The sequence below is a fragment of the Silene latifolia genome, chromosome 8, assembly GCF_048544455.1.
Source record: "Silene latifolia isolate original U9 population chromosome 8, ASM4854445v1, whole genome shotgun sequence".
In the NCBI taxonomy this organism is placed as follows: domain Eukaryota; kingdom Viridiplantae; phylum Streptophyta; class Magnoliopsida; order Caryophyllales; family Caryophyllaceae; genus Silene; species Silene latifolia.
The window spans coordinates 72036803-72059519 of NC_133533.1; the positions used below are offsets into that span (position 1 = coordinate 72036803).

Consider the following 22717-nt stretch of genomic DNA (forward strand, 5'->3'; position numbering starts at 1 on the left):
ATTTATGAAGAAATGGGAAGAAAAGAAGAAGAAATCTTGCTGAAGAACAATCCGTGCGGATTGACTACAATCCGGCCGTCCTCCACCTGCACAATCCGTGCGGTTTCATCCCAAGACGCTCGGGTTAGCACTGCCACAATCCGCCGGATTCCTCCAAAGCCGCTCGTGTTCCACCGCCAGAATCCGCCCGTCCCGACACTAATCCGCTCGGATTCCTCTACAGCGCAATTTCGTCTTCTCCAAGCTACAAAGAAAGAAGCCCTTCCTTCGAAAAATACCGGCTCCTCCCTGCTCAATCTAAAAAGTGTAATTACTAGTTTAGCCCTTAGTTAACCCTAATGCATCCCCCTAATTTCCACTATAAATACCCCATTAGTCTAATTAGAAGAGCATGTTCTTCTTATCAATTCTTAGAGTAGTTAATACCAATCAAATCTCTCTTTAATTTTGTAATCAACAATTAATCAAGTTCTAATACAAGTTTTATTTCCTTAATCTCTCTTTTGTTCATCCTTTATTTTGGGTAATTGAAGATTATTTGGGTTATTATTGGGAGATTGACAACCTCTCAATCAAGCATCAAGTACTTCTTTTATCTTTGCTTTATTATTGGAATCATTAGTAGGTATAATTCTCTTAATCCCTTTTTAATTATTGTTAATTACTTTTATTTATTCATCATGTTTCATTTTGTTGGTATGATTGACAACCTTGCTAGCATGATCAACATGATAATGAGTGAGTAGAGTCTTAGCTAGGGTTAATGGGTGATTAGGATAAACCAACATGGGGAATGATTCATGCTTAAATTAATATGCTTTCATGTTTTATTAGCTTGCTTGTTTTGATCTCAACTCATGCACATGTTATATTTGATGAAATGCGAGCCTATGAATCCTTGCATTTTTTACCCATCACCTATCTTTTCAATGAGACTTGTAAGACATAAACCAACTCGAGTCTCATTAGACCATGCATGTTGTTGAGTAGGGAAGATTAAGTCGACTTGTAGGTGTTGTACAATCTAATCGATTCGGCTCCGGGACCCAAACTTTCCTAGGATTGTAAGATATAACCCAACTCAATCCATCACAACAATAATTGCTTGCTTATAATTTGAGAACATGTTTGTATGATCAATTCCCATGATCCCCCTATGATCCCATGACACCCTAGTGCTTTTTAATCAATTGTTTACAACCCTTTTATTTCATCTTGCTTGTTTATTTTCATTGCTATTTTAGTTAGTGATCTTCTACATCAACCCAAATTGTGACACCCCTAAGACACCACTAGTTTCAATAGAAATCTCATCTTAATTCCCGTCCCTTGGGATCCGACCTTTACTTGCCTCTTTACTAATTGTAGAGTTGTTTGTGAAGCTATAAATTGTGTTTTGATTCGGACATGACCCAACGACCACACCTTTAATTGTGAACACGAAACGGACCGATAAAAAATGGCGCCGTTGCCGGGGACGGTGTTAGCTTTATTTAGATTTCTTACATTGTTATTAGTTGTGTCTTTCTTTGCCTTGGGGAAGTAAAACTCCTCAAGGTTTGTTCTAATTATTTTCAAGTTGTTTGATATTTTGCATGTCTAGAAGATCACAAGGTGATTTGTTACCTTTTGATCGTGAAATTGAAAGAACCTTAACAAACAATATGAGACTTGCTAGGAGGAATTTGAGAGGTATTAGTGAGGTTATTCAACCAACTATTGAGTTCATCAACCCTTTTGCAAGAGAAGGAGAGGAGAACCCATTACACAATACCACCCAAAATCAACCTACAATGCCTAAGTTTTCATCAAATTCCGTACCCACCGAGGAGAACCTACCCAATGGTACTCCCACACCACAACATCTAACCGGAAATTTTATTGCCAAATCCGCCTTTATCCAATTAGTCGAAAGGAGCCAATTTGGGGGGATGCCCAGTGAAGACCCTCATTCTCATATGGAAACCTTTTGTGACTATTGTGATGCGATCTCTCAAACCGGTGTAACTCAAGACCAAATTCGATGGGTCTTATTTCCTTTTTCTCTAATTGGCACCGCAAAACAATGGTTGAAGGGCCTTGATAAGGCCACTCTCGGAATTGATTCTTGGAAGAAGTTGGCTCTAGCTTTCTACAAAAAATTCTACCCACCGGAAAAGACTAACATGCTAAGAGCTCAAATTACGGGTTTTAAGCAAAGGGATGAAGAATCTTTGTATGAAGCTTGGGAGCGGTTCAAGGGAATTTGTCGCTCATGTCCTCACCATGGACTTAGCGAATGGTTCTTGGTACAACCATTTTGGAACGGTTTATATGAAGATTCAAGGAACATTCTCAACATGGGATCAAATGGAATGTTCATCGAAGTTGATGACAATCAAACATGGAACAAAATTGAGGAAATGGCGGTCCATAACTCACAATATAGTAGACCTCGCAAGGCTACTAGAGGAGGAAAGCATGAAGTGGACTCCGTTACTCAATTGGGTGCTCAACTTAGTGCTCATATTGACACAATCAATTTGAAGTTTGAAAAAGATATGGCTAGACTTGAAGAAGTCTCAAAATCACCACAACATCATGTTAATGCCATGACGGCATCTTCATCAATCCCAAGTGGGATATGTGAGAATTGTGGAACTTTAGGACATGACCAAAGTGAATATAGGGGAACAAATGAACAAGTGAATGCTGTCCAAGCATACAAGAGTGGTACCCCTTATTCCAACTATTACAATGAGAACACCAAATTCCATCCAAATCTCTCATACAAAAGCCAAAATGTTCAAAACCCTCAAACAACATACACCCCACCTCCCATGAGAAACCAAAATCAAAGACCCTTTTACAATCAAAACCAAGGTTCCAAAATCAAAATCCATACAATCACCAAAATGACCAAGGTTTTGATGTCCAAAAAGCGGTCCTCCAAATGCAAAAGAATCAACAAGAATTTTTCACTCAAATTCAAAAAGATAGCCAAGCAAAGGAAACCACCATCAACAACATCCTAGCTCACACCAAGATGTTGGAAACCCAATTGACTCAACTAGCATCTTCAAGCTCGCAAAGACAAAAGGGGCAATTACCACCTCAAAGTAATCCCCCAAGACATGAAACGGTTAGTGCCATTCACTTGAGAAGTGGTACAAGGTATGAAGCACCGAAGAACCAAGTTGAGGATGAAGTTGTGGAAGCTAGTGATAAGGAAGAAATTGTGAAAACTCCAAAGATGGAGAATCATCAAAAGAAGAAAGTTCAAAGAAAAATGAAGACAAGGTCAAGGAGAAGGAGCCCATTGTGATTAGACTTCCTTTTCCAAGTCGTCAAGCCAAGCCCAAATTTGATGACCAACTTGGAAAGTTTATGGAAATTGTGAAGAATTTGGAAGTCTCAATTCCTTTCACGGAATTAATAAATCACGTGCTGGCCTATGCGAAATACATGAAAGATATCCTCACAAAGAAGAAGTCGATCCGGAAACTTGAGACTATCGCCTTCACTAAGGTGAGTAGTGCAATACTTCAAGGGAGTTCACCTCCAAAACTAAAGGATCCGGGAAGCTTCTCAATACCGTGTACCATTGGCGACACAACGATCAACAAAGCCTTATGTGATCTAGGGGCTAGTGTGAGTGTTATGCCGTACTCGGTGAGTAAAAGGTTGGGGATGGGAGAGCTTAAATGCACCAACATCACACTCCAAATGGCCGATAGATCGACGAAGACACCATTAGGGATATGGGAAGATGTCCCCGTGCGAATTGGGAAGTTTTTCATCCCGGTGGACTTTGTCATTGTTGATATGGAGGAAGATTCCAACATTCCAATCATTCTAGGAAGACCTTTCCTACACACCGCGGGTGCGGTGATTGATGTGAAACATGGTGAGCTCACTCTAGAAGTGGGGGATGAAAGCATAACCTTTAATCTTGACAAGACTATGAGAGCTCCTCGTTTGCATGAACCGTGTTTCATGATTGATCATTATAGCCGAAAGGATGAGAAGAAGAAGTCGGAACTCCAATGGAAGAAGAAAATTGAAGATGCTCCATTCAAAGAGCAAGTGAATTGTGACAAGGAGAGCTTGAAAAACTCATCAAAATCAATCAAAGAAGAAGAGGATGGCCTCATTGGCCAAGAGAAGAATTTGGGAGAGTTGTCTCCATCAAATCAAGAGATTTTCAATGATCAACTTAATGAAGTTTGTGGTCTTTGGGACGACGAATTTGAAGGGATTTTTAATCCCTACATTGGTAATGCCATCGATCAAGACCGACAACAAGGGTCAAAGTCTATTGAAGAGCTTTATAACGATAATGAACAAGCTTTTGATTATTTCTTCAAGGTGTTGAGCAACATCAACAACACCTTGAACATGCCCCCTTGACATCTCATCAAGAATGAGAGTTTGGTGGAGTCCTCCCTAAACCACCGTTTGTAAATATTTCTAACTCCCTCACTCGCATTTCAATTCTTGTATTGCATTTTTGTCATCTTTGGATTTTATTTACTTTGATCAAGATAATTGTCATGTTTGAGAGAAGTGAGGGAGGGACTAATAATTTCAATTGATGTGTAGTGCTTTAGCTTAGTGTGGGGATAACAATTGCCTAGGCTATCCATGCCTTAGTAGTGCCCCCACAATGAAAAACACGAGATATGAAGAAGAATGGAAGAATGATAAGGGATATGCATTGTACACGGATAGAACTGAATCCGGGTACAAAGGGGCCGAATCCGAGCGGATTCAGGAGAATCCGCCCGTCTACAGACAATCCGAGCGTATTGGGTAGAAGACGAACGTCCCTATGAGCTGAATTTTTGAAAGATTTTTGACTGTAAGAGAATCCGGGCGTCCTGAACAGCAATCCGCTCGTCTCTGAAAATCCGCCCATCTTGAAAGGAAGACGCCCGTCTTCTTTGCTGAGGAAAACAAGAAAAATTCTCGGATGAAATCCGCCCGTCTTCGAAGAATCCGCCCGTCCCGTGTCGGCGAATCCGAGCGTCTTCTCTTAAAGACGCCCGTCTTTAGGCGAGTTTTTCCCAACCTGAAAGTGCGAGAATCCGCCCGTCTTGAGCGCGAAACCGCACGGATTGCCCCTGTAGTTCGAATTTTTCCGGGCTTTATAAAACTCCTCCCACCTTCATTCATTCATTCATTCATTCATTCATAACACTACTTCAAAACATCAAAACCCTCATCCTCTCCCTCACAAAAACAAAATTCCTCAACTACATTCACCAAAATCAAATCAAATTATCCTTTTAACAACAAATCAATCACTCCTTTTTCAATAAAAATCAAAACCAAGCACAAAATCTTCAACCTTTGAGTCGATTTTTGAATTCATAAAGGCAAAGCCTTTCACCTTTAAATCGATTTGGGTACACTACAAATTGAAGATTTTTCATTATTTTCTTGGTTAATTTATCAATGGCAAGGACTAAGGGAGCAACAAAGGCACCAAAGGCTAAGACACTTTCACAAAGGCAAAAGGCTCTTCAAGCAAAGAAAGCATTGGCTATGGTGGTAGCAACCCCAAACTTGGAAGTGCAACAACAACAACAACCTTCTATGGGAGCAACAACATCTACGACTCCGGAAATTGATCAACTTTTGCATTATCCGGAGGTAACTTTTATTTCCAAAACCCATAGAGATACTTTTGCCAAGTTTGCTAGGAAATCATTTCAATCCACCAAGTTTATTTGTGAAGATACCTTAGATAAGTTGGGTGTCCTTGAGCAAACTAGAGCCTTTTTCAAAGCAATGGGGTTGAAGAAATTGTTTGAATCAAAAGAATTGACATACCCCTCCCTTACCTTGGAGTTTTTGAGTTCTTTGAAAGTCACCAAAGTTGAGACTAGGGAGAACCTCGAGTTTCGTCTAGCTAATGTTAGTAGATGCATTTCCTTTAGGGAATTGGGTGAAATTTTGGGTCTTAGTGATGAACCGAGTTATTTTAAGAATTATGGAAAGTATGACCCCGACCCTCTTTGGGAGGCAATTTCCGGAAGGAAATTTGAGGATTTTCATGCGAGTCGTGCTCTTTTAGTCCACCATCAGGGCATAAGGGTATGGCACAAGGTCATAGGAAACACCATTATTGCAAGGAAAGATACCAACCATTTCACCAAACTTGATTTTATTCTTCTTGAATCGGCTTTGAACATTGGAAGAGTACACACCAAGCCTTTCAACTCTTTAAGGCTTTTGGTAGATAGATGGCTCAACATTGATTGTGGGAAGAAAGGCACTACCGTTATTGTCAATGGCGGCCTAGTCACTATCCTAGCTAAATACTTTGATCCTAACTTCAACAAGGATAACAAGTATGAAGCAATGGAGGGTGGTCATGTTGTTGATATGCATACTATGATACACAAGTACAAGTGGGTTGCCCATAACCCTCTTGACACCAAGTATGGATGGCTCACTAGTGAGGCTAGATCGTTTACTTTGCCTTCAAAGATTTGTCGTCTAAGCGTCCACCAGACCAATTATCTACTTCCCCTTTCAAAAGAGGCCGAGTATATTATCCGACAACAAAAGGGTGAACTTGAAATGCCCTACTCTTCCATTGTCACACCACCTTACCCTTTTGAGTACCAAGAGTTCAAGCCGGAAGGTGTTGAAGCAAGAAATGATTATTTGACTCTTCTCATGCAAGCAATGCACAAGCAAGCCTTTGAGGATCGGAAAAATGCTTACTTGGCTCAATATCCACCCCTCCTACATTTAGCTAGGCAAGGACTACTTGATCCATCATGTCCTTTGCCTAGTTGGGCGGATAGAGAAGTCCTATTTCCGGGTGCATCTAGGGTCGTTTCGGGTGACAATGAGGTTGTTGGCAATGAAGAGGTTGATGATAACATTGATGAGGAAGCAAGTGAAGAAGGAGAAGAGGATGGTGAGCAAGATGATGAGCAAGGTGAAGAAGAAAGTAAAGAAGCAAATGAAGAGGAGAGTGGCAATGAGACCACTTCTAATGAGGAAAGTGATGATGGTGATGATATGATGGAAGATTAGCAAGCCTTGGAGGCTCTTACCCTCTCGTTTGTCTATTTCTCTCTTTGTTTTAATTATTTTCTTGATCATTGTTGGAGTAGTCCTAGCACCATAAAGGACTCACACCTTGGTACCATTGAGGTGTTCTCATTTTATTGTTCCCACTTTCAAAATCCAAAATGACAAATTAGTTTCATGCATTGCATAGTGTGTGCATGAACTACACCCATCCTTGGACATTAGCAATAGTGTCTAACTCAGTTTGGGGAAGTTAATGCATACACAACGGGAGGTAATCTAAATTATCCTCTCCGTCATAACAAAAACCATGCATCATGTAGTGTAGACTAGTGTAGATTGCATTTAGTATAGAAATCATGCATAATCTTTGCATAATTTCCCATCATTTTGGCCATTGAGGACAATGCCCATATTAGTGTGGGGATGGGGAATTCTAACTTAACTCTTATTCAAAAATCCAAAAAAATTGAAAAAACATGTTTATTTCCTTTTGTAGTGTAGTCTTGTATATATTATTGTATATTGTGTTTGTTTTATCCTTGTTCACATTGATTGACTACGCCACATCCGAGTCATGAGGATCATGAAGACCGCATGGTATGATCTTTCCAATCTCCTTTTTCCTCTTTATGTTAATGACTATGTGGCTTTATTTTGATTGATGCGGTATAACAATGTGAACTTAGGACTTGCATTTAGTTTATATGTCATATTAGTTGATAGAATCACTTGCATTAGGATGTTTATATTAGTTGCATCATAGCATATAGTTGCATTTAGATAAAAGTTTTGAAAATGCCTAATTAGGAACTTTGACAAGAGCAACTAAGCCGTTACAAATACTTGTTCAACTTAAGACTTTGCCTACTAGAATGGTTGTAAAACACCCTAGATAGTGTCATACTAGTGTCTTTTGACCCATGACCCAAAGCCTAGTCAAGGGTTTGCATGTGAGTCACCTATCCAACCCCGTGATGCGATGTGGACTTGGTTAACTTGTCTAGGTGACCTTGATTGACCTTGTGGTAAGGCAACCCAAAATTATTTTCTATCAATAAGTTTGAAGTGCTCATTTCAAAGAATTTTGTCATGTGGAAGTAATTTAATGCCAAGGAAACCTCAAATGTTATGAATTGTTGAATGTTGAGAAATTTAAATTGTTTTGATGGAGGCGTACCACTTCGATGTGCTTTGGAGCGGGATCCATTGAATTGGGCCCCCACACGGTTGTAAATTCGGCCGCCCAGAGACAGAGTGACTATCACCCCGAAAAGCTATTGTCTAGAGGTTAACCGGTTGCCTAATAAGCGATTGGCGAAAGCAAAGGACACTAGCCCGGAAGGGACAAACCCCATCTAAAATTTTTGAAATGTGAAAGTCGAATGAGGACAATTTTGAATACTAGTCATATCCACCCGTTGTGTATAAAGATTTGAGCATTTCATTCCCAAAAAGCCTTTTTGTCAAGCCACTTTGTCGAGCTTGGGACGATCCATGACCTTTACTTTTGTAGAGAATTCGAGACTTGTCATGTCATATGCTACTAGCATCATAGGGATCATCATTCCACCAACATCCGATCGCTCTTGACGAAAGCATTTGGAAATTGAGGACGAAAGTAGTCTAGTTTAACACCATTTGGAGGTGATTTAGTGCCATCCTCTTAGCCTTAGTAATTTGTTGAACTAGTATTTGTGAAGGATTACATGCTCTTAAATTTGTTCCTCTTTAGTGCCTCCGCCGCTTGATGAGGAAGTGGCTATTCTTTTGTAGATGCATCCATTATGTGATTTTGTGTGCTTAATGTTTGGATGTGTCGCCATTTTGGCAAGACCCACCTTGCCTTGCAAGAAGGCATCCTACCTCATGGTTGTCTTGTTGTGAGTTGAAGGGGCGGAGTGAGACCCGCTAATTGTCTCATATCGGCTATGTTATTAGGTTAGTTTAAATAATGGTCCTAGTCTTTGTCACCTCTTTACTCGGGACGAGCAAAGGTTCGGTTTGGGGATATTTGATGTGACCATAATTAGCGCATATTTAGCCCCAGAATTAGCCTTGTTCCCATGCTTTTTAGTGCATATTTGGGTCATTTATTATCTTTAGTTCTTTGTTTTGCATATTGTTTGAGATTTTGATCCCTTGGTAGGAAAGGAGTAAGAATCTTGCATTTTCATGGCAAAACAAGACTAAATTGATCGAATCCAATGACCAAGCATCAAGGAGAGACAAGATTAGAAGGCCTTTGTACATATTATAGTAGATGAGCAATGTTGAGAAAGGATCCTTGAGTCCCCAAGGAAATCCCCAAGGAATTTATGAAGAAAAGGGAAGAAAAGAAGAAGAAATCTTACTGAAGAACAATCCGTGCGGATTGACTACAATCCGGCCGTCCTCCACCTGCACAATCCGTGGGTTTCATCCCAAGACGCTCGGGTTAGCACTGCCACAATCCGCCCGGATTCCTCCAAAGCCGCTCGTGTTCCACCGCCAGAATCCACCCGTCCTGACACTAATCCGCTCGGATTCCTCTACAGCGCAATTTCGTCTTCTCCAAGCTACAAATAAAGAAGCCCTTCCTTCGAAAAATATTGGCTCCTCCCTGCTCAATCTAAAAAGTGTAATTACTAGTTTAACCCTTAGTTAACCCTAATGCATCCCCCTAATTTCCACTATAAATACCCCATTAGTCTAATTAGAAGAACATGTTCTTCTTATCAATTCTTAGACTAGTTAATACCAATCAAATCTCTCTTTAATTTTGTAATCAACAATTAATCAAGTTCTAATACAAGTTTTATTTCCTTAATCTCTCTTTTGTTCATCCTTTATTTTGGGTAATTGAAGATTATTTGGGTTATTATTGGGAGATTGACAACCTCTCAATCAAGCATCAAGTACTTCTTTTATCTTTGCTTTATTATTGGAATCATTAGTAGGTATAATTCTCTTAATTCCTTTTTAATTATTGTTAATTACTTTCATTTATTCATCATGTTTCATTTTGTTGGTATGATTGACAACCTTGCTAGCATGATCAACATAATAATGAGTGAGTAGTCTCTTAGCTAGGGTTAATGGGTGATTAGGGGAAACCAACATGGGGAATGATTCATGCTTAAATTAATATGCTTTCATGTTTTATTTGCTTGCTTGTTTTGATCTCAACTCATGCACATGTTATATTTGATGAAATGCGAGCCTATGAATCCTTGCATTTTTTACCATCACCTATCTTTTCAATGAGACTTGTAAGACATAAACCAACTCGACTCTCATTAGACCATGCATGTTGTTGAGTAGGGAAGATTAAGTCGACTTGTAGGTGTTGTACAATCTAATCGATTAGGCTCCGGGACCCAAACTTTCCTAGGATTGTAAGATATAACCCAACTCAATCCATCACAACAATAATTGCTTGCTTATAATTTGAGAACATGTTTGTATGATCAATTCCCATGATCCCCCTATGATCCCATGACACCCTAGTGCTTTTTAATAAATTGTTTACAACCCTTTTATTTCATCTTGCTTGTTTATTTTCATTGCTATTTTAGTTAGTGATCTTCTACATCAACCCAAATTGTGACACCCCTAAGACACCACTAGTTTCAATAGAAATCTCATCTCAATTCCCGTCCCTTGGGATCCGACCTTTACTTGCCTCTTTACTAATTGTAGAGTTGTTTGTGAAGCTATAAATTGTGTTTTGATTCGGACGTGACCCAACGACCACACCTTTAACTGTGAACACGTAACGGACCGATCAGCTTGTCAGCTCAAGGATGCCCGGGCTAGAATTACTGGCTTGGAAGAGAAATTGGATAAAGTTAACCATGATTTACACACGTCCAGGGGTAATGAGGTAGTACTTCAATCTCAGCTGGGGTCGGCCAGGGAGGCATATAGGGCTGCTTTGGTTTGTGAGGTGGCTGCAAAAAATGCTGAGAAAGTTGCCAGGCAAGAACTCGAGGCTGTAAGGGAAGAGCTGGAAGCTGTCAAGGGAGAATTGGCTGCCGAGAAGCAGGCAATGCAGGATCAGCTGAGGAAGAATGAAGATCTTGGTGCTGAGAAGGAGCTGGTGGAAGTGCGGCTTGCTGATGCTGCTCAGTACTTCTTTGAAAAAGGCCGAGTTGATGCTATGAGAGATCCAGAATCTGACCGGGCTAAGTGGGATCCGGATCGAGATGAGACAGCTTTGGACACCCAGTATCCTGATTTGGCCAATATGGGTCATGAAGAAGAGGTGGATTCTCCTCCTTCCAAGGAGAAGTCTATTGATCAGGAAATGGTGGAGGGTTGTGAGTCGGTTTCTGATTTGAAACCTGTTTAGGCTTGTGTTTTTGTTTTGGCCCATCCAGGGGGGATGTTCCTGGAATGAATACTTTTTACTTTTTAGGTGTGTGGTTTTATAGGGCTGGTATTTTTTTAAATGAACATTTTGTTTTGGTTTTTAAATAATTGATCTTTGAAGGTTTCTTTTTGTGTTTTGATAAGGCATATTTGTAGTGTTGGATGTGTACTGGATCTGGCCAATTATTCGACTGGATCGGGCCAGGTTTCCTTGTGCTGGATCTGGCTAGTTTTTTGTGTCATGGGTGGGGTTATTGCCTGTCTGGAGGGCTTATGTCCCCTGCCTGTCTGGAGGGCTTATGACCCATTTATGACATACAATCCAAGAAAAGTTTTCCCAGGTTTGTATATTAAATTGAGCTCAATATTTTCAGGCCTATTTTTGCAACTGAAAGTTGGATATTAGTGAAGTGGCCCTCAATCTTAAAAAATTGTTTTAAGTAAGGTACAATATGCAAAATAAAAATTGAAGATTATACTTGTTAAAGAGAAAGACGGGAATATTGACAAGTATTTAGGCACATAATGAAAGGAATCATATAAGGCATTTATTCATATAATGGCAAGTATCATACATTTAGTTGCATATCAGGCATAAAATGGTAAGGTAAAGATTATACCTGGGCTGGGGGATTTTATATGTGAAATAGTTTTAAGTGTGCAATATTCCAAGCTCTGGGGATCATTTCGCCGTCCAGGGTTTGTAGCCTATAAGCACCCTGGCCGACTATTGAGTCAATCAGGTAGGGACCTTCCCAGGTTGGGGCCAATTTGCCTGCGTTTTTCTCCTTTGTGTTTTGAAAAACTTTCTGAGAACAAGGTCTCCTACCCTGAATGCTCTAGCTTTGACTATCTTGTTATAGCTTTTGGCTACTCTTTGCTGATAGGTTGCCATTCTAATGCTGGCTGCATCTCTCAGTTCTTCTGTTAAGTCCAGGCTATCCTCCATTAGAGGTATAATGCTCGTTATTGTATTCAGGCTGCATCTGGCTGATGGGATGTCGACCTCTGCTGGGATTACTGCTTCACATCCATAGACCAAGGAGTAGTGGGTTTGGCCTGTGGATGTTTTAGGTATGGTTCGGTTAGCCCAAAGGACCAAGGGAAGTTCTTCAGCCCATCTTCCTTTCCTTCTTTCAAGCTTCTTCTTTAGGCAACTGATTATTACTTTGTTGCTAGATTCTGCCTGGCCGTTAGCTTTTGGATATCCTGGTGTGAAGGTCACCAGGTTGATATTCCATTGGGCACGGAAAGCTGCTGTTCTTTTTCCCACGAATTGTGTGCCGTTGTCGCACACTATTCCAGAGGGAATGCCATATCTGCATATGATGTTACGTTTGATGAATGCTATGACATCCTTTTCTTTGACTTGCCTGTACGAATCAGCTTCTATCAACTTGGAGAAGTAGTCAGTCATTGCTAGCATGAAAACCTTTTGCCCGGGTGCTTGAGGTAGTTTTCCTACTATATCCATGCCCCATTTCATAAATGGCCAGGGGGCGGATATGGAATGTAGTTCCTCAGATGGTTGGTGGATATATGGTCCATGAATTTGGCAGTCTTTACATTTAGGGCTGAATTCAAAGCAATCGGCCCTCAGGGTAGGCCAGAAGTAGCCTGTTCTGAGTACTTTGCGCTAGCTAGGCTCCTTCTGCCTTTATGATTTCCACAGTGTCCTCCATGGATGTCTGATAGTATCTATTCAGCTTCTTGTGGTTCCAGGCATCTGAGGTATGGTCATGCCTGAGACTTCTTAAAAAGCACATTGTTAATAATAGTATATGAGGCGGCTTTGATCTTAAGTGCTCTGGCATCTTGTTTATTCAGGATTCCCTGTTGGAGCCAGTCATAATAAGGTTTTGTCCATGAATTGGCAATATATATTGGGAAACTTTCATCTTGTTTATTTATTGCAGGTTCCAATAAATGTACGATGGGGATTTTATCAAATTCAGGGGGACTGAAATTGGATCCTAGGCCGGCTAGGGCATCGACCTGGGTATTCAAGTCCCTAGGTACTTGATCAATATTAAAATTGTGAAATTTGTTTTTTAAATTTTGGACAACTTCCAAATAGAGCATCATTTTTGAGTCTTTTGCAGTATAGACTCCATTTACTTGGTTTGAAATAAGAAGGGAATCAGTACGTACCTTTAAGTTTTGCACACCAAGGTCAATACATACCTTTAATCCAGCTATTAGGGCTTCATATTCCGCCTCATTGTTGGTAGCTTCAAATGCACAACTTATAGCTTGTACTATCTTATCCCCCTGTGGCGATTTTAGTACTACCCCTAGGCCGGTGCCCCTCATATTGGCTGCACCGTCGACGAACAGGGTCCATTCTAGGTCTGTTTGGTCACTGGTAAGTCTGTTTACTTCTTTTATCAGGTCGGGTTCTAGGGTTGGACTGAAATCAGCCACAAAGTCTGCTAGTGCTTGTGACTTAATTGCTGTTCTTGGTTCAAAGGTTATGTTGTAGGTGCTTAGCTGGACTGACCACTTGCACATTCGTCCGGATAGTTCTGGTTTCCTAAGTACAAACTTGATAGGAAGATTGGTTCTGACTATTATAGGGTGGTTTTTCAAAGTATGGTCTTAACTTGGTACAACTCATAATTAAAGCTAAAACGTATTTTTCAAGTAGGCCATACCTAATCTCTGCATCTAGTAGACTTTTACTTACGTAGTAGACAAGGTGTTGCTGTCCGTCCATTTCTTTGACCAAAACTGCGCTGACAGCAGTTTCCGTGACTGACAGGTATACTGTCAGGGGTTCGTCTTTGACTGGTTTTGCCAACAAGGGTGGAGAAGATAGATATGCTTTCAAATCTTTAAAAGCAGCTTGGTGATCAGGGGTCCATTGGAAGTCTTTATTTTTCCTGAGCATATTGTAGAATGATTTGCACCTCTCTAATGACCTTGAAATGAACCTGTTCAGGGCTGCTATTCTTCCTGTCAGCTTTTGTATGTCTTTGATCGTTTTTGGTGGTTCTAGCTCCAGGATGGCTTTGATCTGTTCAGGACTGGCTTCTATTCCTCTTTTTGTCACCATGTAGCCCAAGAATTTACCTGCTGAGACTCCGAAGTGACACTTCTGTGGGTTTAGCTTCATGTTGAATTTCTCCAGTATTTGGAATGCTACTTCCAGGTCTCTGACGTGGTCTTCTGCCTTTTTTGACTTGACTACCATGTTGTCAATGTAGACTTTCATGGTGTCTCCAATTTGATCTTTGAACATCATGTTGACTAACCTTTGATAGGTTGCACCTGCATTTTTTAATCCAAAGGGCATGGCAGTGTAACAGTATACTCCTCTTTCAGTAATGAAGGTTGTACTTTCCTGATCTGTGGGGTGAATATTTATTTGGTTGAATCCACTGGAGGAATCCATGAATGTTAACATCTCGTGGCCTGCAGTTTCGTCCACCATTGCATCAATATGTGGCAGGGGAAATGGATCTTTGGGGCAGGCCTTGTTCAGGTCAGTGTAGTCTACACAGACTCTCCACTTGCCATTTTTCTTCTGGACAACTACTACATTTGCAAGCCAGTCGGGGTACATCACTTCCCTGATCATTCCCATGTCCAATAGCTTGTCGACTTCTTGGTTGATGATTTCATTTCTTTCTGCAGCAAACTTTCTCCTCTTTTGCTGTACAGGCTTAAAGGATTTGTCAATATTTAACTTATGGGTTATAATATCAGCATCTATACCAGTCATATCAAAATGTGACCATGCAAAACAAGACATTTTAGTTTTGAGGAAGCTGACCAGATTGGGTCTGACCGAGTCAGGTGCGTCTGACCCTACAAGTACCTTTCTATCAGGGAATGCTGGGTCCAGAATGACCTCTCATGTTTCCATTTGTGATTGTGCAATATATTCTTTCCTGACAGGGGACTTTAATTGCTATGCGAGGGACTTATCTGACTTTGAAGGTTTCAAAGCCTGGGTGTAACATTCCTGGGCCGTCCTTTGTTCTCCTCTGATGGTGGTTATCCCCCATTCGGTTGGTATCTTCACACATTGATGATATGTTGACGGGATGGCTTTGACGTTGTGGATCCATGGTCTGCCCAGGATTACGTTATACAAGGATAGGCAATCCATTACCCTGAATCTTTCGTAGGAAGCTACGCCTTCCACATAAGTTGGCAGGCTAATTTCTCCCAGGGTATTCTTTGTTTCTCCGCTGAATCTGACTAGGACACTGGATTTCTTGATGATTTTCTCTTCATCTATCTTCATATATTTGAGGACGTCGAGCATCACCAAGTTGATTGAACTACCTCCGTCTATCAGGATTCTTGATACCTTAGCCGTGCCAATTTGCATGGTAATTACCAGGCTGTCATGGTGTAGATCTGATATTCCCTGCAAGTCTAAGTCATCAAAAGTAATGGCAGATAATAACTTAGACCTAAAAGGGGTTTGAAGTTTAGACTCTTTGGAGATTCCTTTGGCAGCCGAGCTGGTTAAGCCACATATTTCTGAGCCTCCGTTTATGAACTTGACTTCATAGATGGAGGGGAGGAGGAGGAGGATCCCTGCTGTTTCCTAGATCTCTCTTACTTGGTCCTTCATCTTTGTTCTTGGGCTTCTGGATTAAGTCTCTCAGATAGCCCTTCTTTAGGAGATATGCCACTTGTTTCCTGAGCTGGATGCATTCTTCTGTGGTGTGTCCGATATCTTGATGGAAGTCACACCATCTTGTTGGGTCTTTCCTGGGGTTGTCAGATTTTTTGGGCCATCTAACCGTGTCTCCCAGGCTTTCCAGGCGTTTAATTAATCCTGCAATATTTATAGAAAAGATATATTCAAGAATAGTTGATAAGCTAGAAAGGTTACCTTTATGTTCCTGTGCCATGTTGACTTTAGATCGTTCAGGTCTGGAATAAGTTGCTGATCTGGGGTTGCCTCCTTTCTGGTAGGAGCTTTTCCTGTTAGTGTGTCCGTAGCTTTGCTTTCCTCCGGATGAGTTTGTTCTGAAGTTGAGGTCTTCTTCCAATCTGACATGTTCTAAGGCGATGGATTGAACAGTGGCAAAGGTTGGGCAGGCTTTTTTGGTTAAGTCTGCGTAGATGTCACTGTCAAGCAGGACTCCTTGCCTGAAGGCTTCTACCGCTGGTTCATCGCACATGGGAATGGCTACCTTCTCTTTGACAAATCTTCCAGGAATTCTTTGAGAGATTCTTCAGGGAACTGTTTTACCCTGAACAAGTTATTGGGTCTCTTAGCCATGTCTCTGCTGCTTGCAAATTGTTGATTAAAGACATTGACCAGGTCTGCAAAGTTCTTGATACTTCCATTTGGGAGATTGATGAACCATTGCAATGCTGCTCCAGTTAGGGTCGTACCAAAACCTTTACACATGCAAAACCTGCCTGAGTTCACTGGGTATTGAGGCGGCTAACATCTTCTATTTGAATATAGCAACGTGATTTTGTGAATCAGAGGTTCCATCATAAGTTCTCATGGATGGGACGGTGAATTTCTTGGGGAGATAAATCTTTGCAATTTCATCTGCAAAGGGTGAGTCAGCGAAGCTATCAACTTCCACCTCAGCCACAGGATCTGGCACTCCAGGTATATTTTCTATCTTGTTATGGAGTTTTTGAATTTCCTGAAGCATACCCATCATTATTGTTGCCTCAGTTTTGTTTGTTTCGTTGTTGGGAATGATTTGTGTACCGGATGAGGTGTCTTTCTCCGGAATTCCAAAACTGGAGAAGTCGATGTGCTTGATGATGGATGAGAATGGGGTTCCTGGCTCGAATCTAGTTTTGGAACCTGAAGCCTGATTTTCTAATTTTTTTCTCAGGTTAGAGTCAGATTCCTTAAGTCTTGTGATCTCAGCCTGTGCTTGAGCCGCCTGCTCTTGAATTGTTTCCAATTCTTTGATCTTAGCCAAGGCGGCTGCCAATTGTTGTTCTGGAGTAGGCTCTGTCATTTTTGTGTATAAGGATTGAATGAAAAAGTGATGAGGAAGATTTTTTTTATTAATGAACTAGATGTCCCATGGTGGGCGCCAATTGTTTTAGCCTGAATTCTCCTGAAAGGATCCGGCCTGAAGATTAAGTTGTATGGGTATCTAGTTCTAATATTATTGAGAAAATGTTGAGTGACGGATGGAATAGTTTATGAGAGAATAATGATGTTTATGTAACCTGGATCAATTAACTGGTAAAGAAAAATAAGAATACAATGGAATAAGAATAATAAGCTAATTGTATAAGAATGTTTGTCTATTATTTTGTGTCCTTTACAAATGTTCTTCTTCTCTATTTATAGTCTTTCTCTTCTAACATTACAATCAATTACACAAATGTTTTAACCGTTGGAACCGTCTCCTGATTAATAGGGCGCATTCCCTATTAATCCGGCTGACTTATTCAAACTCAACAACTTCCCCTCCTTCTCCTCTTGCACGTTGTTGTTTGTGGAGATTATATGTTCTTGTGGTTGGACTTGGTCTTCTGTAAGAATAGGGTGTGCAAGTAACTGCTTTGCTGGTCTGCTGATTAAATATCCTGTTGGAGAGTTCTGTCAGGCTATTCTAATATTGCTATCAGGCTTCTTCAGCAGCTTTATCATCCTCTGATATTCTTTTCCTGTCAAATAATAGCTGCAATTGTCTGAACCTTGGTTGCCCCAGTCAGCCTAATAAAGTCAGGCTAAAGTAAAGTCAGACCAGGCTAAATTGGGCCTAATAGTGACATTCTCCAAGTTACGAGACAACCACCCAAAACATCTAACTCATCTCAGCTCAGCATCTATCGATCCTAACTTATAATTACATCCCAAAGAACTCTGGCTACTAATCCTCATTACCGCAAAAGTGAATACCCAAATGAGATTCCAAAACTAACAACTCTCGCCTCAAATGGTTCTTGTGTAATCATCACAACACTCACAAAAGTACACCGACTATGTTAACCTCAAGCTCAACTCAAACTCCCAAGTAACACTTTCATCACCAATGACCAACAACGTCCTAGAGGTGTTTCCTTCCAAGCTCTCATCATAAACTCTACACCATGTCAAAGCCCCAAGCAACAATACTCGAGTTACCAAATTCCCAAATTCCAAGTATAAATAACAAGGCTAAGTTCTATAACCTAAGTAACAAATGCAACTCACACTTGACACACAGAATCCACCAATCCACCACACTCACTTCATGTCAAGCAACTAAGCATAAGAAACATCCAGGTATGTCCTACCATATTAGCTAAGTCTTTCTAACATCACAACCTCTCAAAGCTAGGGTTATAGGTCAACCACAAACAGACTTCACAAAGTCAAACTTTCCAACCAAGGTCAATTGTAGATACCCGTATCCGTCGATATTGGAATTTATAAAGAACCCGACAAACACCCGATGATGATAGGACACATGTATTCTTTAGTTGTCATTGTCATTATTTGGGTTCGTTTTACGATGTAGAATGAGCGTTGTCGACGGAGTATTTTAATTTAAATGATATTTAAATTAAAGTCTTTTTTAAGGTGATTTCAATTTATTTTATTTTATTTTGAATTTATTTTCTTAAGTTTATTTTATTGAAAATAAAATAAATATTTGATTTGAAAAATCATTTTATGAGTGTATTTGATTTGAAAAATCATTTATTTTAATGTGTTAATCGATTTGAAAAATCGATTTAAAAATCGAAAAAACTCTTTTTAAACACATGTTTTGGAGCTCGATTATAGCTCGGTTTTTAAGCCCGTTTTCTTTACGAGTTGGCACGAATCTCGAGTACACTAACCAACCTAGGCTTCTACCCATCCAACCCCAGTTCGAACCCCCTTATCCACATCCCAAATCTCGTCCGAAGCCCCCCAACATAGCCCAACTCCTTCCCAACCCGTGTTCAACATAGCCCGTTTGTTTTGCTCCAAACTTGGTCCAAACCCGCAACCCATCACCACCAACCCGTACTCCACACTAACCACAATTCCCACGTCCAAACCCACCATGAAACCCCTCCACAAAACCCGTCTCCAACACTCCAAAACAGGCCCCAAACAACACGACACGAAGCAGCCCCCCTGTTTTGCAGCTCAATCCCGAGCCCAAAACCCGCTCCAAACACCACCAAAACCCGTGTCCATTAACCCTAACCCATACCCTAATATCCTGCCCATATTACCTTACCTTAATCACCAAGAAAACCCCCCATACGAACCATAGAAAACCCCCCCAAAGCTGCTGGACAGCAGCTATGCTCAGCCGAGCCCGTCTGCCTCTCCTCCCTTTTAACCTACTTTAACTCCTTATAAATACGATCCCTTCATCATACATTCATTCCTCTAAGTTCTCCATACATCCTACCTTCACTCACAAGCTTTAAACCTTAGAAACAAACCCTAATTGCCTCTCAAATACCCTCCACAAAACCGACATCCAAACTGAAACAGTTTGTGTGTCCTCTTCGAAAAACAATTCGTTCCTCCTTCAAACCTCCATCAAAACTCGAGTTTCTTGTTCCTAATTAACCATATAACATCCATCTACACATTAGACAAAGATTTACGAGCCAAATTACCCTTGAGAGTACACGAAATCCCTCGAAAAACAGAGTGTTATACACTCTATTTTCGCGGTTTGTTTGTTCTGTCTGTCAGATTCTGTTTGTGCTCGTTTTTCGTGCCCAATAACTCAAAACGAGCAGGGATTGCTTTAAGATCTATGTTCTCCTCTCTTTCTAGTTTTCAAAACATCTTTTAAATCGAATTTTCATCGTGAAACGAGGGAGAAATCGCTGTTTGAAAGTTGCTGTCTAGATTCGATAAAAACGCGTGTTTGCTTTGTTTCTTCGTCGACGACGGCCTCTCGAGATAAAATCTACCATCGATTACGACCCAAGACGGTGTCAACGATACATGTAGATTGAGGGTGCATCAAATCCTTTTCTTTCTCCCTTTTATTTCGTTTTTTTATGTTTGTTTTTTTATAGTTTGTTTTTGTTTGTTTATCGTTTTTTGTTTATCGATTGTTCTAATTAACTACGAAACTAGTTTAGTCCGAGTATGAGTTAAAGTACCACCATGAACACCCGCGTTGACTTGAGATGGGAAAGAAACCGCTACATCAGTCGGTCGTACACCCCCGTCTCATTTACATATCCTCGTGTTCAAGGTAGGGCATTAATAAAACAAATTTTAACTTCGTTCTTTGCTTTTGACATCTCCTCTTCTCTCGTGTGATTCGACCCATCTTAGGACCCGTCACATGTTAGTATGACCTCTGATTGTTAACATATAACTCATTTAGATGACTTTAGATCAATTTGATAACCTAATTAGACACATTAGGGTACATCGACATAGCTTTAAAAACCGATTAACAATTCTGTAACTTAATGAACGCATCTCTCTCTTTCACCTAATTTCTCGCTAGTATAAGAGTGCGTGATTAGCACCTTCTTATTAGCACTCGATGAGTTAACTTAATTAGCAAACTTGACCTAATTTGACCCCTTTTAGGCCGTGTAGAATACACCTTTGCGCGACATCCTTCCAATCGATCAACGTTGTTTCTAATTCGTTTTCTAACTTGTTTCCTATCCCGTTTCGCAATCATCTATCTAACGTAATGAACCTGACCTAGGACCTAGGTTTGGCCGTGGCCTTTGGCCTTTCTTGTTTCGTTTGTTTTTGCATCGTTCGTTCTTTATTTGTTTTGTCGCTTGTAATTTATCGTTTGTTCGTCGAGTTGTAATTTTCGAGTTAGTTTCCCTTTATCGAGTCAAAACCTCTTTCAAAAACCTTAGTTTTGTTTGGTTAGATGGTTGTGTCCCAATGCATGTAAGAGCGTAGTAAATCGCATATTGTTTAAAGCAACATGGCCCGGTTTATGCTAATGCATGCTTTGGTGCGTAGCCTTATGTCTAATTCGATAACATTAAGTGAAAGCACACATTACGAGGAGTGACCCAAGGCCGTGAGTCATGTGAGCCGTGGGCCACCCCTTTGTGCACGTTTTCCTAGGCCGAATTGGCCATGTGTCGTGTATGGTATCGTATGTAGCAATTGTATTTAGATCGAGTTGTATCTTTAATTTATTGTTGTGTCGGCATGAAATGCCTGGTTTGTAATAGGTAGATCCCAACGGCTCCCCCATTCCCCCTAAGCCTTGTTTGCTTTCGTTTATATGTTGCTTAGATTAATCAACCCACATGCTAAATTACAACTTTGACAAAGTTAGTTTAGTTGCATCTAAAACGACATAGAAATTGTTGTCACATGTTAGGGTTTTAAAACAATGTTTGCATATCATATATCGTAGTAGCTATGACCTTGTTTGAAATCCATACTTGACTTAGTAGAGGCCGTTATTGACGGGTGGGGTTGGGTGTCCTTATGGGCTTCCCAACACGTACCCTCACCCCTTACTCAAGATCTATGGTTTGCGGATCCGTCTAAATACCATTGGATTACGAGAGTCATTCAAATCGAGTGATATAGGGTACAAGTCTTTATCTTTAATCACTCGTAGTCGATTGGCTTTATGCTTTTCGATGAAAGGTGTAAAGTTGACTTGAATGGTTCCAAGTTCCCAAAAAACTTGGTGGCGACTCTAATTTGTCTTAATTCGATTCGAAAGAACCTCGAGTCGATTATGCCTGGTGTGGATCCCGCGGACGCAGTTCCCGAGGGCCTTGTCCACGATTTGGCGACTCATTGGGGAAAAGAGGACTAGTTACACTTTGTTTCTAGGGTCTTTTCCTCCGAGGTGAAACTTGAAAAGAAAGTGTTGGAAAGTAAAACATTACCCATAGTGCTACGATTCATGCATAAACCCTTAAGGACTTGCCCGGGCCGTCCCAGCGTTTCTTCGTGATGCGTGGGGGGCGACGTCCTACTATGCTAGGAAGCTGCACATTGCTCGCTTCCACTTCACCTCGCGTGGTTCTTGATGGTGGGGACGATCTTCTAGGTACTCTACCTTAAGACACCTTGCTCTATAAGACCGCAAAAGGATGGAGGGCATAGACCTTCTTGTAGAAGACTTGCCGAGACTTAGAGATGTCTAGGAGCATACATCCTTGAAACATGAGAATGACAATGTGCAAATTGTTTTCCCGAGTCTTTTCGAAATTTCCCATGTCCTTTTCGAAACCGAACTTTTGAACAACTTATTTTCAAAATAGCATGGTTTTAAAAACGCGGAATGCTGCCCAAATAGGACTAGAATTTTCGGCCCAAAATGAGCTTTTTATAGGCATGTCGCCCATTTCAAATCTCATTTTCGAATCAATCTTTCGTTTTTTTTTCAAAACCAATCCAAAATGCCTCTCGAACCTCAACCAAGCATGAAATGCG

General features: G+C 40.6%; 1 non-coding gene across 1 annotated transcript; it reads right to left on the bottom strand.

The window, feature by feature from the left end:
* Nucleotides 1-2165: 2165 nt before the first annotated feature.
* On the bottom strand, nt 2166-2272 carry LOC141598060 (small nucleolar RNA R71). The gene has a single exon (XR_012523262.1). It is a non-coding gene; the product is annotated as a small nucleolar RNA R71 (small nucleolar RNA).
* Between the last annotated feature and the right edge of the window lie 20445 nt (nt 2273-22717).